The sequence below is a fragment of the Lissotriton vulgaris genome, chromosome 6, assembly GCF_964263255.1.
Source record: "Lissotriton vulgaris chromosome 6, aLisVul1.2, whole genome shotgun sequence".
NCBI classification, from domain to species: domain Eukaryota; kingdom Metazoa; phylum Chordata; class Amphibia; order Caudata; family Salamandridae; genus Lissotriton; species Lissotriton vulgaris.
In genome coordinates this window covers 1,156,421,535-1,156,435,224 of record NC_141694.1, presented here as the reverse complement: position 1 = coordinate 1,156,435,224, position 13,690 = coordinate 1,156,421,535, and the positions used below count along the sequence as shown (strand labels likewise).

Sequence of the window (13,690 nt, the reverse complement as noted above, 5' to 3'; positions counted from 1 at the left end):
GCTGAACAGATCTTTCTGGGAGTTGTTTGATTGTTCGATTTGTTTAAGAATAAAATTGTGTTTAGCTGTCTTTAGGTTCAGGTGATTGCCAGCCAGTGCTTGTCTGTAGAATAATTTATTTTGAGGGACTTTACTGGTACGCCAGGTTTTTTCTAGATGTCGGCATTTTTGTTTAATCACCCTTAGATCGTCAGTATACCATGGGTGTTGCGGGCGCTTGTGGACACAATCACATTTCTTGGGTATAATCTCATCAAAAAACGATTCTTTTTTTATTTTATTTTTTTATCTATTTTTGCATCATACATGAGACAATCGGAATGAATCACTTAAATATGAAAAAATTTATAATTGCAGCCATTCAATTCAGTATCCGCAATCAATATCTTGGACCATCAGACCAAATTAAGAATAACAGGACCTACCTAATACAGAGAACATGCTGCATGACCTGACTGGGCAGAAAAAACATTTGTTAATTACAATTACAATGTGGAGCAAAAAAAGTGAAACATTGAAAACCAAGGAAAAAGGCACGAGAAATATGAGCAATTTGGATAGATAAATAAACATGAGCGGGATTTACATTTCGGGCTCAAAGTACCGCCTCACACACCCCCATATTTGTTCACCAAGCTTTCTCTTACGATGACCCTTCAGGGCATATAAACTGTACTCAATATTATATACTGTGAAAAAACGTGCCCTCCACATTTCAAAAGAGGGCGGTTCCTGCTGCAACCAGAAGGATGCAATGCTAAGCCTATATACAGCAGTGGCTAAGAATATTGAATTTACATGTTGTCTTGGTATGCCAGTCTCCGCTGATCCCATTTCTACCCCTAAAAAAATCTGCATGGCTGTTAATTGGAGTGGGGTCCCAACAATGTCTGATAATCATTTCTCCACCTGCGTTAATAACCGTGCCAACAATGAACAGCCAAAGAAAACATGAAGATCATCTGCAGATGGATATCCACAGCGGAAACATTTACCAATTATATCCCCCGACCATTTTGAAACCTTGTCTGATGTATAATATAAATTAAAAAGTGACTTGAAATGCTGCGCGGAAAACTTTGCCGAGAGGAACACATATTTAGCCATTTCCAGAGAAATTTCAATCTGTATATCATGCCTACCTAATTTGGTCCCCCATATGGCATTTTGTTGTTCAACATCATTAGCCCTCGTACTTAACATATGACCATATAACACACCAATCTTTGCAGTTTTCATGATATCTTCTATCAAATAATTAGCTTGGAAAATGCCTCCACTATTCACCAAATGATTCCTAATCTGTAAATACTTAGCAAAATGCTCCCTAGGGAGCTGGTACTGTTCCCTCAATTGTTCAAAAGATTTCAGACAACCTTCGCTATACAAATCCCCCACCATCCTTATACCTTTCCCCCTCCAATGATAAACCACCGATCCCATAAATCCACAGGCAAAAATACTGAGGATACCAAAGGAGTATACCAAGAAATTTTCCCAAAGCAAAACATATTCCTTACAACCCGACAAACTTTATATGCTGCCGCCAAAGTCTTAAATCTCGTGCGCTTATAATAGCTCCACTCGAGGTACAAAAACAAGCAATTTCTCGCTTTCACCCCCAAAAGCATCTGATATATAGATGGACATTCCGTAATATCCAAGGGGGACCCCTGTTAATAAAACGTCCATACCTTGTAACATACAAGCATATTAATACAGCGCAAAGTCTGGTACCGACCAGCCACCTAATTTTCTTGGTAAAATCATGTATCGTACAGCCCTACGGGCCTTGCCACCAGACCACATAAAGCGCATACAGATAGTTTGGAGCAGTGTCAGGCTTGCCTTAGGGATTTCTAGAGGAACACATCTAAAAAAAAAGTATTTTCGGGAGTATCATAATTTTTAATAAACTGCATCTCCCCACTAGGGAGAGATGCAGACATTCCGCCTGATCTAGTCGTTTCTTTACCCCTGAAAGAAGACCCTCCCAGTTAGATTGGACCAGGGCAGTTGTAGAGACCCTTAACTTAATCCCCAAATAGGTAACCTCCTGGCATACCCTTGGGTCAGAATACTTCCGCATATTGGCGCATAACAGCTGGGTCTTGGCAGCATTCAACTTATAGCCAGAGACCAGACCAAATTTTGAGGCTAGATGTTTAATCTCCTGCATCGCTGTAATTGGACACGGTGTAATGACGGCAACATCGTCCGCATAGGCGAGGACCTTAACCTGGTACCCCTTTGTATTTGAACAACCTCCGACACGAGTCCCATGGTGCTAATGCGGGCTACAGGTTGACAATACAGTGTTTAAAATTCTACCTGTGTTACCTTTATGTTTTTTACCCAAAATTGCAACTCCTCTAGCCGTCCCTGAAAATGTAGTACAGGCTATAAGATTGAATCCCAGCTCCTCAAGCAGGTGACGCTTCGACCAAACCATATGAGTCTCCTGGAGACAAATTATATCACAATACAGAGCTCATAGCTCTAGCGCCACCCGCCGTCTTTTATCCAGTTAATTCAGCCCCCTCACATTCAATGTACCTATCCTAATACCCCTACCCGCCATTTATTTATATCATTTATTTATATCAAAACTCGGTCGACTAGCTCCACAAACTGCCTGCAAAAGAACAAAATCTTCCCCAAAAAGACTCATTTCCATATTATACTCATGTATTGTTTTCAGTTTTTCACCACCCCCCCACCCCCACCAAGTACCCCCTTCCATCCCATCCCCCCACCACCCAAAATGAGGCTTAAGGACCATGTCCTCAGCGGTGCAGAAGTGCTATGTCCCGGGCCCCCCCAATTGACTCCCCTGCCCCCACCCATTATTTCTCTCTCCTTACTAAATCATAAAACCTAAGGTCAGACCAAAAAAAAAAAAACAAACACAGGGGATACCTCCCCCACTTTCCAGTTTCGTTCCTATTCCCAGTATCACATAGCTTAAATATTGGCTTTGGTATCCCTTGAAAAATCTCCAACTAAAGAAAACTTGTCTTCCAATATATGCCCCATTGCTCTAAGATCTCAATTTAAAAAATTTTCCCCGAATTCCTAATGAAGCATATAGATATTAGCCCCTAATGTAAGGGGATACATAGAAATAAATCAACGTTAGCTGGAGAGACAATAACACAAAGTCTGTCAGAAAAATGTCTATAAGTGGGAGAGAGAAAACCCCTGTAACCTAAAACGGAAAAAACCATAGTTACACATTTCACCCTAAGATGCACCCATTTTACACTCTAGTGTCACCACATGAAAATTATTAGCCTATGTTAATATAATATTATCATTTAGCGTTTCGGACTCTTATCCATTTCCTTCATGTAATCCTGTGCAGCCGTCCCGGACGTAAAGTATCTGGTTTGACCTCTGAAAATAATCTTTAATTTAGGGGGGTTGAGCAAAAAAACTTGAGCCCCCTTAGCCTGGAGGGGAGCAAATAGTTTCCTGAGTTGCTAGCGTTCATGCACTGTTGCAGGGCAGTAATCAGGACGCACGAAAAACTCACACCCCATACCACTCCATTTTTTCTCAGGGCGTGCCAGATCATATAACGCTTCCCGAAGTAAATAGTTATTCAAACAGATTAGAATTGCCCTGGGATATGAGTTCGAATCAGCTTGTCTCTCCTTTCCGCGCTGCCGTAACACAAAAGGGAACCTATGTGCCCGGATCACTTCCGTTTCTCAATCCCAAGTGTTGAGTTCTAGGAAGGCTTCCTTGAAGAGCTAAATATTAAATTTACGTGGATCTGAGCCTTCCTTTGTCTCGGCTATACCTAACACATGGAGATTGTTGCGACGTGCACGGTTCTGTAAGTCCGTAAGCTACCAATCCAAGTCTGCTTTGGCTTTTTGCATAGTCTCGATGGCCGATTGTTGCTTAGCCAAACAGTCCTCTACTGAGGAGACTCTCTCCTCTACCTCTACCACCCGGGTAGTGACTTCAGCACACGTCTTGACCAAGCGCCGCACCGTGTTCTGGAGCTTCCTAACAGCCCCTTGTGGCCGTAGCCCTTCAGCCTTAGTCTCACTATGGTGTGCCATTATACTCTTGTAGATCAAACCAAGAGTAATTGAATTCTCTTCCAAATCTTCCTCCAAATTAAACTGAGCTAAAGGAAGGCTCCGATCATGCTCTGATCCTTCGCACACCACCTTTCTTACTGTTTTATGGGGGTAAGATTGCTCAAACTCCTCTCCTTCCTCATCATCCGGTAAGTCCCCCACTCACAAGGGTTGCTAGAGCTATCTTCATCTTCATCATGCTCTTTATCTGACGTTACCGTTAGGTCAGACATGGAGTAAAATTTACTGTCCGATCCTACGTACTCTGACTCGCTGACCTTATCTGTCATTAAAGTAATAGTATCAGTGATTGGACCTGGCCCGGGCACTAAGCTGGTATCTCCTGTAGCAATTGCTGTCAGTACATTGCCACTCTTTGCTGCGATAGCTGGTAGCAAGATTGGTGAAGCTCCAATAGAGGCACTCGCACTTGCCCCTGCCACCCGGAGCTCATGCTGCGCACTGGGACCTAGACAGGCAGTATCCATCATGCCCTCAGACTCCACAATCGATTTTGCCTTTGCTCCTTGCATTTTATTGAATATTGCATGAACAGTTCATGGCTTAGCAGGAATATCCTGATTCAAATGTGCTGTTTGGCCCTGGGGACCAACCTGTGTCTTTGCAACCACTGCCAGCCCATGCTGAATATTGCTGGCTTCAGAACCCAGAGCAGAGCCATTCACGTTACTGCTAGAATTATCCCTTGCTTGGCTGTTTACTTGGCTGGTTTTGCTCGTACCTGCTCCACGAGTACTTGATACAGTATTGCCATTAATCACTCTCGCAACAGTAATCACATTACTAGACAATGTATCGCTGTCTCCCACAGCTAGTGCAATGACCGGCACCGTAGAGTCGGCTACCTCAGCTGGGGGCACTCCCCCTTGTTTCTTTGACCCTCCTCTCCCCCTCGCCATTGCCTGCCAATATTGTAAGTCTCACCTCGTCCCAGATACGGCAGCCCTGCAACCAAATGCCGCCAGTCTAGTGGAGCCTCCAAAAGCTTCAAAGCTTCAAAACTTCAAAAGCTCGGCTCGATACTCGACGGTGAGCCGCAGAGCGATCCCAAACTGAGAGGAAAAGCCGCAGGAAAATAACTTGCTGTGCCGAGCCCAGTCCGCTCACCGCTAGCCGCTAGCCGCCTCCTTGCCAAAGTGCCTTCAGCTGCCAGTCGTCCGAGCCGCCTGGAACCTTCCGAAGCTTCGACTCAGCGCTGGACCTTCCAAACTGTATGAGCGCGAAGGACGACTCCACAGCCAACAACGCCAGTCAAGGGTGCCCGCCTCTCAAACGCCTCCCAAACGCCGAGACGCCAAGGAAGCAGACCGGTAAGCCTCCACTGCTCGAAGTGCCAGAACCATTCAATTCTGCTCTGCTCACACCAGTATTGACAACGCAGCTGCACCAGGGAGAAATGCACCGGGGAGAAATGCTAACTGCAGGGGGTAGAGGAGAGTCACACGGGGCTTATGGATGAAGCACCTCACACAGCCACACTAGCGGCCGCCATCTTGCCTCCTATCAAAACCGATTCTAGTGCAGCCGAAAACGTCTCTAGTTTTTTGGGGACTTCTGACTGGATATAGAAAGGGTCGCAATGAAAATGCTCATCAAATATTTCTGCCGAGAGGTTCTGCCAAATGCAAAAACAGCAATTGATGGACAGAATGCAGAACAATGTTATACATTCACCCGAGTACAGAGACCTGGGCCTAAATCCATCGGTTTTTTTGCACTCCACACCACCTCAGTTCAGACATGGCCATATGCAAATCAGCCTTGACCCTGTGCCTCATGGGAATAGTCCAGCCCGAACTGCCAAGCCATGTCTTTCCTGGACCGGAATCAATCATCCTAGGACCGGTTTCTGGCTATCAGCCATCTTCAGCCAGGATAGCTTGACTCCAGTGGTGCGGAGAGCATGGGACTCATGTCTGAGCATACCCATCCCACTCGGGGTGACAAATGCAAAAACAATTGATGGACAGAATGCAGAACAATGCCATACATTCACCCCAGTACAGAGATCTGGGCCTAAATCCATCGTTTTTTTGCACTCCACCCACCCCAGTTCAGACATGGCCATATGCAAATCAGCCTTGACCCTGTGCCTCATGGGAATAGTCCAGCCCGAACTGCCAAGCCATGTCTTTCCTGGACCGGAATCAAGCATCCTAGGACCGGTTTCTGGCTATCAGCTGTCTTCAGCCAGGATAGCTTGACTCCAGTGGTGTGGAGAGCATGAGACTCACGTCTGAGCATACCCTTTTCACTCGGGGTCACAAATGCAAAAACAATTGATGGACAGAATGCAGAACAATATCATACATTCACTCCAGTACAGAGATCTGGGCCTAAATCCATTGTTTTTTTTGCACTCCACACCACCTCAGTTCAGACATGGCCATATGCACATCAGCCTTGACCCTGTGCCTCATGGGAACAGTCCAGCCCGAACTGCCAAGCCATGTCTTTTCTTGACCGGAATCGAGCATCCTAGGACCGGTTTCTGGCTTTCAGCCGTCTTCAGCCAGGATAGCTTGGCTCCAGTGGTGTGGAGAGCATGAGACTCACGTCTAAGCATACCCATCCCACTTGGGGTGACAAATGCAAAAACAACAATTGATGGATAGAGGTTCTGCCAAGGTCTGCGTTTGATTGGCTTATTTGTCATGGCTTTATCTGAATTTTTCGCCAAGGTTCGAGGAATGGAGAAAAAGATCAGCGAGTGGTCAGTCCATGTAAGAGGGATAGGAGGGCTACATCTAAGATTCTCATCGTTAGTAAACACTAAGTCAAGCAAGTGCCCAGCCTGATGGGTTGATCCCTCCACTTTTTGAGTGAGTCCTAAGGCTTCCAAGGCAGAGAGGAGTTTTCTGACCTCTGGATTGGCGGTAAGTTCTCCATGAAAGTTAAAATTGCCAAGTAGGAAAAATCTCCTGGTTGCTAAGGCATGTGATGCAATTTGTTCGACCAGTAAATCAATGAAGTTCTGTTTGGAACCTGGGAGTCGGTAAACCAGTGCTCCGTACCAACTTTCTGATGCTGATAGCGTAACCTTAAAAATGCCTAATTCCATACCTTCATTGCTGGTTGTGGATAACCAGTTGACTGTGAGATGCTCTTGAAACGCGATGGCAATACCTCCGCCCGTTTTTCCCTCTCTGTTTAAGAGGATTCATTTGTAATTATCTGGGATAGCAAGATTGATCATGGTGCTGTTAGTAGTCATCATCATCATCAATTTAACTTTATTTCGGTTTGTTTATGAACCATAAAAGTACATCAAAAATAGAAAAATACATTTACAGCAATAGACTAATACACAGTTACATCTCATTTTAAATATTTGCAATAAATCAGTTAGCATGTGGTTTATAGAGTGACGATAAAAACCCTAAGACAATAAAATACATGGATTAAAGTTTAAAACACGGTGGAGGCCTAGTTTTTACTGAGACAAACTGTCTACCTACATTAAAGTAGCTTGCTACTACCGAATCAATCTCCGTCTAATTAACCACATTGAAAACAAAAATTTAGCAATAGCAGTAACTATTAGTGCATTAGTATCAGTTTTTAAAATTCTAAAAAACTCTATATGGTTCCTGACTCCTAGGTTCACACATAACTGTTTGATCCATTTTTTCCTGCTAACAGAATAAGCAGGACAAAACAAGATCACATGAATTAGGGATTCGTTTGGATCATTACAACCTGGACAAGGACGAACTAAACCCATTATCCATTTATCAGTGTAAGAGTGAAGGGGTAGTGTACCATATCTGAACTGTAGATACAGTTTTTTTGCTAGGACAGGTTTTATAATGTCTAATTCCTTCTCAAAGCTGTAGACATTCTTGAAATCCAGAAAGCTGTCAGTGAGACTAGAAGGCCTGGCTTATCGAAGGACCTCTTCTAAGTTGTAATGTTTTATAGACTCAGCCAGGGTTCTCTTTGAGATGGATTTGCATGCGTCCTCCGGATTAGACCAGAGATTCTCCATGCCGATCCTAGACGCCTGCTCCCTTATAAAGGATAGCCACTTTATCTTCCCTGCACCCGGGCATGCCATCACAATCTTCAGTTCTTCTCTATAGCATTCAAGCTCCGGGACGCTCCACAATCTGCGCCAGTAAAGGAGCGGGCGTGAGGCTATTGCTTCTACAATGGGCCTCAGATTTAAATCCAACCTTAAAGGAACTAGAGGAGTGTTTTTTGGTAAAGAGAGCAGCTGTCTAATAAAGTTAGTCTCTGTTATGCTAATCTCACTCGCTGGTCGATGGCCCCAGAGTTCCGTCCCGTAAAGGGTGGAGGATCTGGTTTGAACCTTATATATTTCCAGTGGTACACTGACTACTTTATGGACACAAGATTTCTGCACTTTAAGAATCCCCTCCGTAGACTGAGAAAGGGTTAAATTAGCCTTAGTCATTTGAGTTTCCCAACTCATTTTATCATTTAAAGTCAGATCTAAGTAAGTGAAATTATTTACCCTTTCCAGGGCTCGTCCATCCATTGACGGGCGTGGACAATTAGTTGCACTGGCATTGAACACCATATACTTTGTTTTATCTATATTAATCACCAAATTCCTGTTCCTACAGAATTTGGTGAATTGGTCTAACACCCGCTGCATCCCCATAGATGTTTTTGAGAGCAGCAGGGTGTCATCCGCAAACATAAGTGCAGGAAATTTACCGCCAGCTAAATTAGGGGCGTCAATGTTGTGTACACTAATTAGGTCATCGACAAGACCATTTAAGAAAAGGGAAAATAAGGTAGGGGCAAGTACGCATCCCTGCCTAACTCCCTTCTCAATAGGAAAAGCACTTGTCAGCTGGCCGTGTTTGCCATAACGTACCTTTGCATAGGTTCCTTCGTGGAGTCTTTTAAGTTGGTGACATAAGTAGGGTGGAATCCCCATTGTTGTTAATATACTCCACAATTGGTTCCTGTCCACCATATCAAATGCGGATTTAAGGTCCACAAATGTCAGGTAGAGGCTACCCCCTTCCAAGACCACATGCTTCCAGTAAAGTACCTGGAGCCGTAGTAGTTGGTCGATGGTAGATGTTTTAGCACGGAACCCTGCTTGCAGGTGGGAGAGGATGTTATTCTCACTAATCCAATGTTGCAAGCGTTGCAAAAGCAGTTTGGCGTAGATTTTTTGAGTAACGTCAATAAGACTAATTGGCCTATAATTTGACGGGGCCAACGGAGATCCCTTTTTATAAATCGGAATGATTTCGGCCCCCAGCCAGGTACTTGGAACCTCTTGACCGTCAAGAATAGCATTAAATATGACGGTCAGGTAGGGGACCCAGATCTTCGGCTCATCTCTGAAAAGATCACCAGGGATCTTGTCCAACCCTGGGGCCTTGTTACATTTTAATGCTTGAACTGCAAGTGTAACTTCCATCATGGTAAAGGGGGGAGGAGGGGAACCAGGGGGCAATCTCAGAGACATGCTTAGTAACACTTTATGCTGGGAAGCAGGGCTCGAGTAAAGTTCACCAAAGAATGCACACCAGGCTTCCTCGGTGATGTTAGGATCAATCTTTGCCTTACCTTTTGGTTTCCCAGTATGGACCAGGTTCCAAAAAGTTCGGGCATCTTTCGCTATTAATGCCTGTTTGATGGCCTGCCACTTCTCTGTTTCCCATTCGGATTTTGCATGGGAGAGGAGATTCTTATAGGCATTCCTAGCGACCATAATGGTTGCTCTATGGCCTAGTTTGAGGGCAGAAATTAGAGTAGTCTTCGCCCTCCTACAAGACTGGTTATACCAAGGATTTGTGACCCGTGCCTGTCGGTTAGTCTGATTTGCCGGTTTAAAAAAGCTTAGCGCTAGGGCCAGCATTAGTTCATTGTGTATATTTAAAAATTTAGCGTCTTTATCGAGATTATGGGCATTTTCAAGCAATGTTTTTAGGCGCTCAAGCTGGGGAATGACACTTTTATACAATGATGCCAAGTTATCTGGCGAAGACTTAATAGAGGCCCATCGGATTCTTTTACCACCCTGTAAGATCCTAATGTTACTAGAGACCATATCATCCTCTTGGTACTCCCCGTCGGGAAGTGGCAATTCCATATCTGCTACCAAGGGGTTGTGGTCACTTTCCGAGCGGTCAGGTACATGGAAATATCGGATCAAATGCCATAAGGACATACTAACCATAAGATAATCTATTATTGATGAGTGGCCCATTCCATTGTAGGTACTCCTTCCTGGGCTGTCCCCCGGGAAGCGACCGTTGCAAGCTCTAAGTGAGAATGTATATGTCAATGAAGTGAGCTGCATGGCCATGGGTGTCCAAGATTTAGTTTGATAAACATTTGGGGGTGGGATCCGAAAGGCATCATCCTCATCTGTTGTTATTTGGGGAACCCCCCCAAGTGGTTCATAATGACAATTAAAGTAGTAGTATTCAGCCAGGTTTTGATTAAAAAACATAATAGGGGGTATGGGAGGTGATCATGTCCCAGATTTCCAGTGAATGTTTAGCCAGAGATCTTACGTTACATAGTAGGTTAGTTATCTCTGAGAGGCGGAAACATAAAGCACTCCCTTTTTTGGGGGCCGGTTGTTCCTGAAAAATAGTGGTGAAATGACACTGCCTGCATGCTGTGGGGCCTTCAAGCGTAGCCAGAAGTTCATTAGCACACTTAGTGAAAGTGAGGCTATGGTTCCTCCTGAAGTGCCGCTCTCTGATGACCTTTAATAACTCGGCAGAGTAAGATAGGCTCGCCTGCTTGCTCGTAGTTTCCGACCTTTGGACATATTCCCTGGCCTCTGGGCACGTCAGGGCGTGGACGGGCGCAGACGGGCTTGCCTTTGGCGTGCCTGCTGCGCGCGTCCGCTGCGCGTACGGGCTGACATCCTCGCTTTATGAGGCCGAGGAGCCAACAACTAGAGCGCTGTGTTATAGTCCCTGTCCCTGCCCAATATGGCCGCCGCCCCTGGGGAGATCCGTGTGGGAGGGCGATTCCCTCAGCACCTACTCGGCTGAGTGGAAATGAAGGGTAAGGGTTTTAAAATGACAAAAATATATCAGCAATGAGGCGCAAAATAGGAAAAGGAAAATACAATTTTTAAAAGCAGCTCCCGGCTTCCGCCTCAGGAGATAGAATAGCTAGATCTGATGCTCGCACTGGCTGCCTCACTTTATGTGGCCGAGGAGCCAACAACTAGAGCGATGTGTCCTAGTCCCAGTCCCTGCCCAATATGGCCGCCGCCCCTGGGGAGATCCGTGTGGGAGGGCGATTCCCTCAGCACCTACTCGGCTGAGTGGAAAGGAAGGGTAAGGGTTTGAAAATGACAAAAATATATCAGCAATGCGGCGCAAAATAGGAAAAGGAAAATAAAATTTTTAAAAGCAGCTCCCGGACTCCACCTCAGGAGATAGAATAGCTAGATCTGATGCTCGCGCTGGCTGCCTCGCTTTGTCCTAGTCCCAGTCCCTAGTATGGTTGACTTTTTCTAGAAGTGGCCAGAAGCCTGTATTGTCAATGAAGTAAAATCTGATATAGTGATTGGATTTTGTAGGGAGGTGTTTGCAGGAGAGCGTATCCCACAAGCAAATGTCACAGACAATGGTCCGTAATTTGTTTCAGAGAAGATGGCTACATTTCTGAAATCTCACAAAATGTGTCATCATAAAACTTCCTTGTATCATCCCAGGGAAAACAATTTAGTTGGGCGATTTAATAGAGTACTAGGAGAGTGCTTGCAGTTGGCCACTAGGAACAGATTACAATGGAAGGATGAATTGAGGGGCATGTTGTGGAACTATATATAGTTCCACACCACATTCAGCAACAGGAAAATCTAATTTCATGCTCCTTATATGAAGGGAATTCGCAACAATAGCTTGTCCTGTGTGGATGAGAAATGGTGTTGACCAGGGCTACAACGCAGAGGATGTAGCATGAAGAATGAGAGAAAAGCAACTTGAGTATTGATACAAACATAATAGTAAATTGAAGAGAAATCCCCATAAGTTTGTGAAAGGACAGTATGTGCGTGTAAAGTTGGGGACAATGGTAAGGAAGGAAGATTATAAATGTTCACACGCTAAGGAAAATTGAGCAAGTTCTTGGCAATACTGTCATTCTTGAGGGCGGTGAGAAGTGGAACATTAGGAGACTGGTCCCTTGTGGTGCTGAAAAGAAACCTCTGAAAATCGATGATGATACACGTTCTTTTCCAGGTGAAGAAAACATCAGGCTTTACATAGAAATACAAAGGGTAAGCCCGACATGGCTTACTGACTATGTATCTGCCGTAATGTTCAACATTATCTAATTGTGTTCTTTTGTATATTTCATCAATTATATTTTTTCTCAAAGCCTTAGGGCTATTTCTCAGCTGATGCCCTTTAGGAAAGCACTCAAGACTTAGTTATACTCCCTATAGATGATCTCCCTAATTTTCTATAGGCGTAGTAGGGTTTCTCCGGACGGTTGTTTACAGCGCCTTGATGCTTTTGGGTTATTGCTGTGTTTTACAAATTTTAAATCGAATCAATCAATCTCACAAAGATGTTTAGAAATCCTTATATAAGTAACAAATTGGTCATGTAAATAGTTTATTTGTTTTATAGGGGAAGATGTGTTGTATTCTTGTGTTGGGGATAGCTTTAAGAGTAGAATGTTCTTGGGCAGTTCCATGTGGAATGTGGAGCTTGTGGAAAATAGGTTATGCTGTCACACTGAGAGGTTCAGTTGTAGGTGACTTATCTTGTTACGATAAATCCTAATATATACAACAACTTGTTGTTTATGGATTCCTTCACATTGGATGCTAGGGTTTCATTGGAATGGCTGGTGTACAATCTGCCTTTTCACATTTGTCTTTATGACCTACACAAAACCCTGCATACCGAATATCTTGAATATTACCCAACATCCAAATGGCCAAATAAAAAATGGGGAATGAACTGTCCAAAGTAAAATAGGTCTTAGGCTAATGCAAAAAAAAATTGTCCCACACATATGGGCACACTACGCACACCTGCACGTATGACATCCTAAAGGAGCCCTAAATACTTGTGTCTATCTAAATTTACAGGTGTCTGCCATTCTTAGACATTACCCTGAGTTAGGAACGTTATAAATCCATGTTTGCATGATGACACTTAAACCCAGCAGTGTTCTAAAACCCAGTAGTTGCCAAATCATTTTGAACACCATTAATGCCTTTTTTCTGTAATACACACAAGCTATGTCCAATGCTGCATCTCAGTGCAACATATAACTTCACCTACATCTTACACAGTTCTCTCAATTCTTACCAGCATCAAAAGTCAAACTTAATGCAACTTTAGACATAGTTTTTTAGCACTTTTAAAAGTTCGACCTCTTCACCTGATGGCTGCCTAAATAATCACAGCTCGCTTCTTCCTGTTTCTTTACAGACTATGCACATGTGCAAATACTTTTTTCAGGTGACAGGAGCTGGTGAACTACTAAAGGCAAGGGGAACACCTTAGATATTTACAAAGAATCTTTATTCCTCCATCACCAAACTATAGTGCCTTTCTGCCCGTTTCAGGTAACGCAAGTAGCCTCACTTTCAGTGGCAGTCA

The 13,690-nt window shown here is 44.0% G+C and overlaps 1 protein-coding gene across 1 annotated transcript in view; it reads left to right on the top strand.

Moving 5' to 3' along the window:
* LOC147708561 (chitin synthase chs-2-like) overlaps positions 1-13,690 on the top strand; it is a 709,679-nt gene that overhangs the window by 437,247 nt on the left and 258,742 nt on the right. The window lies entirely within an intron of this gene.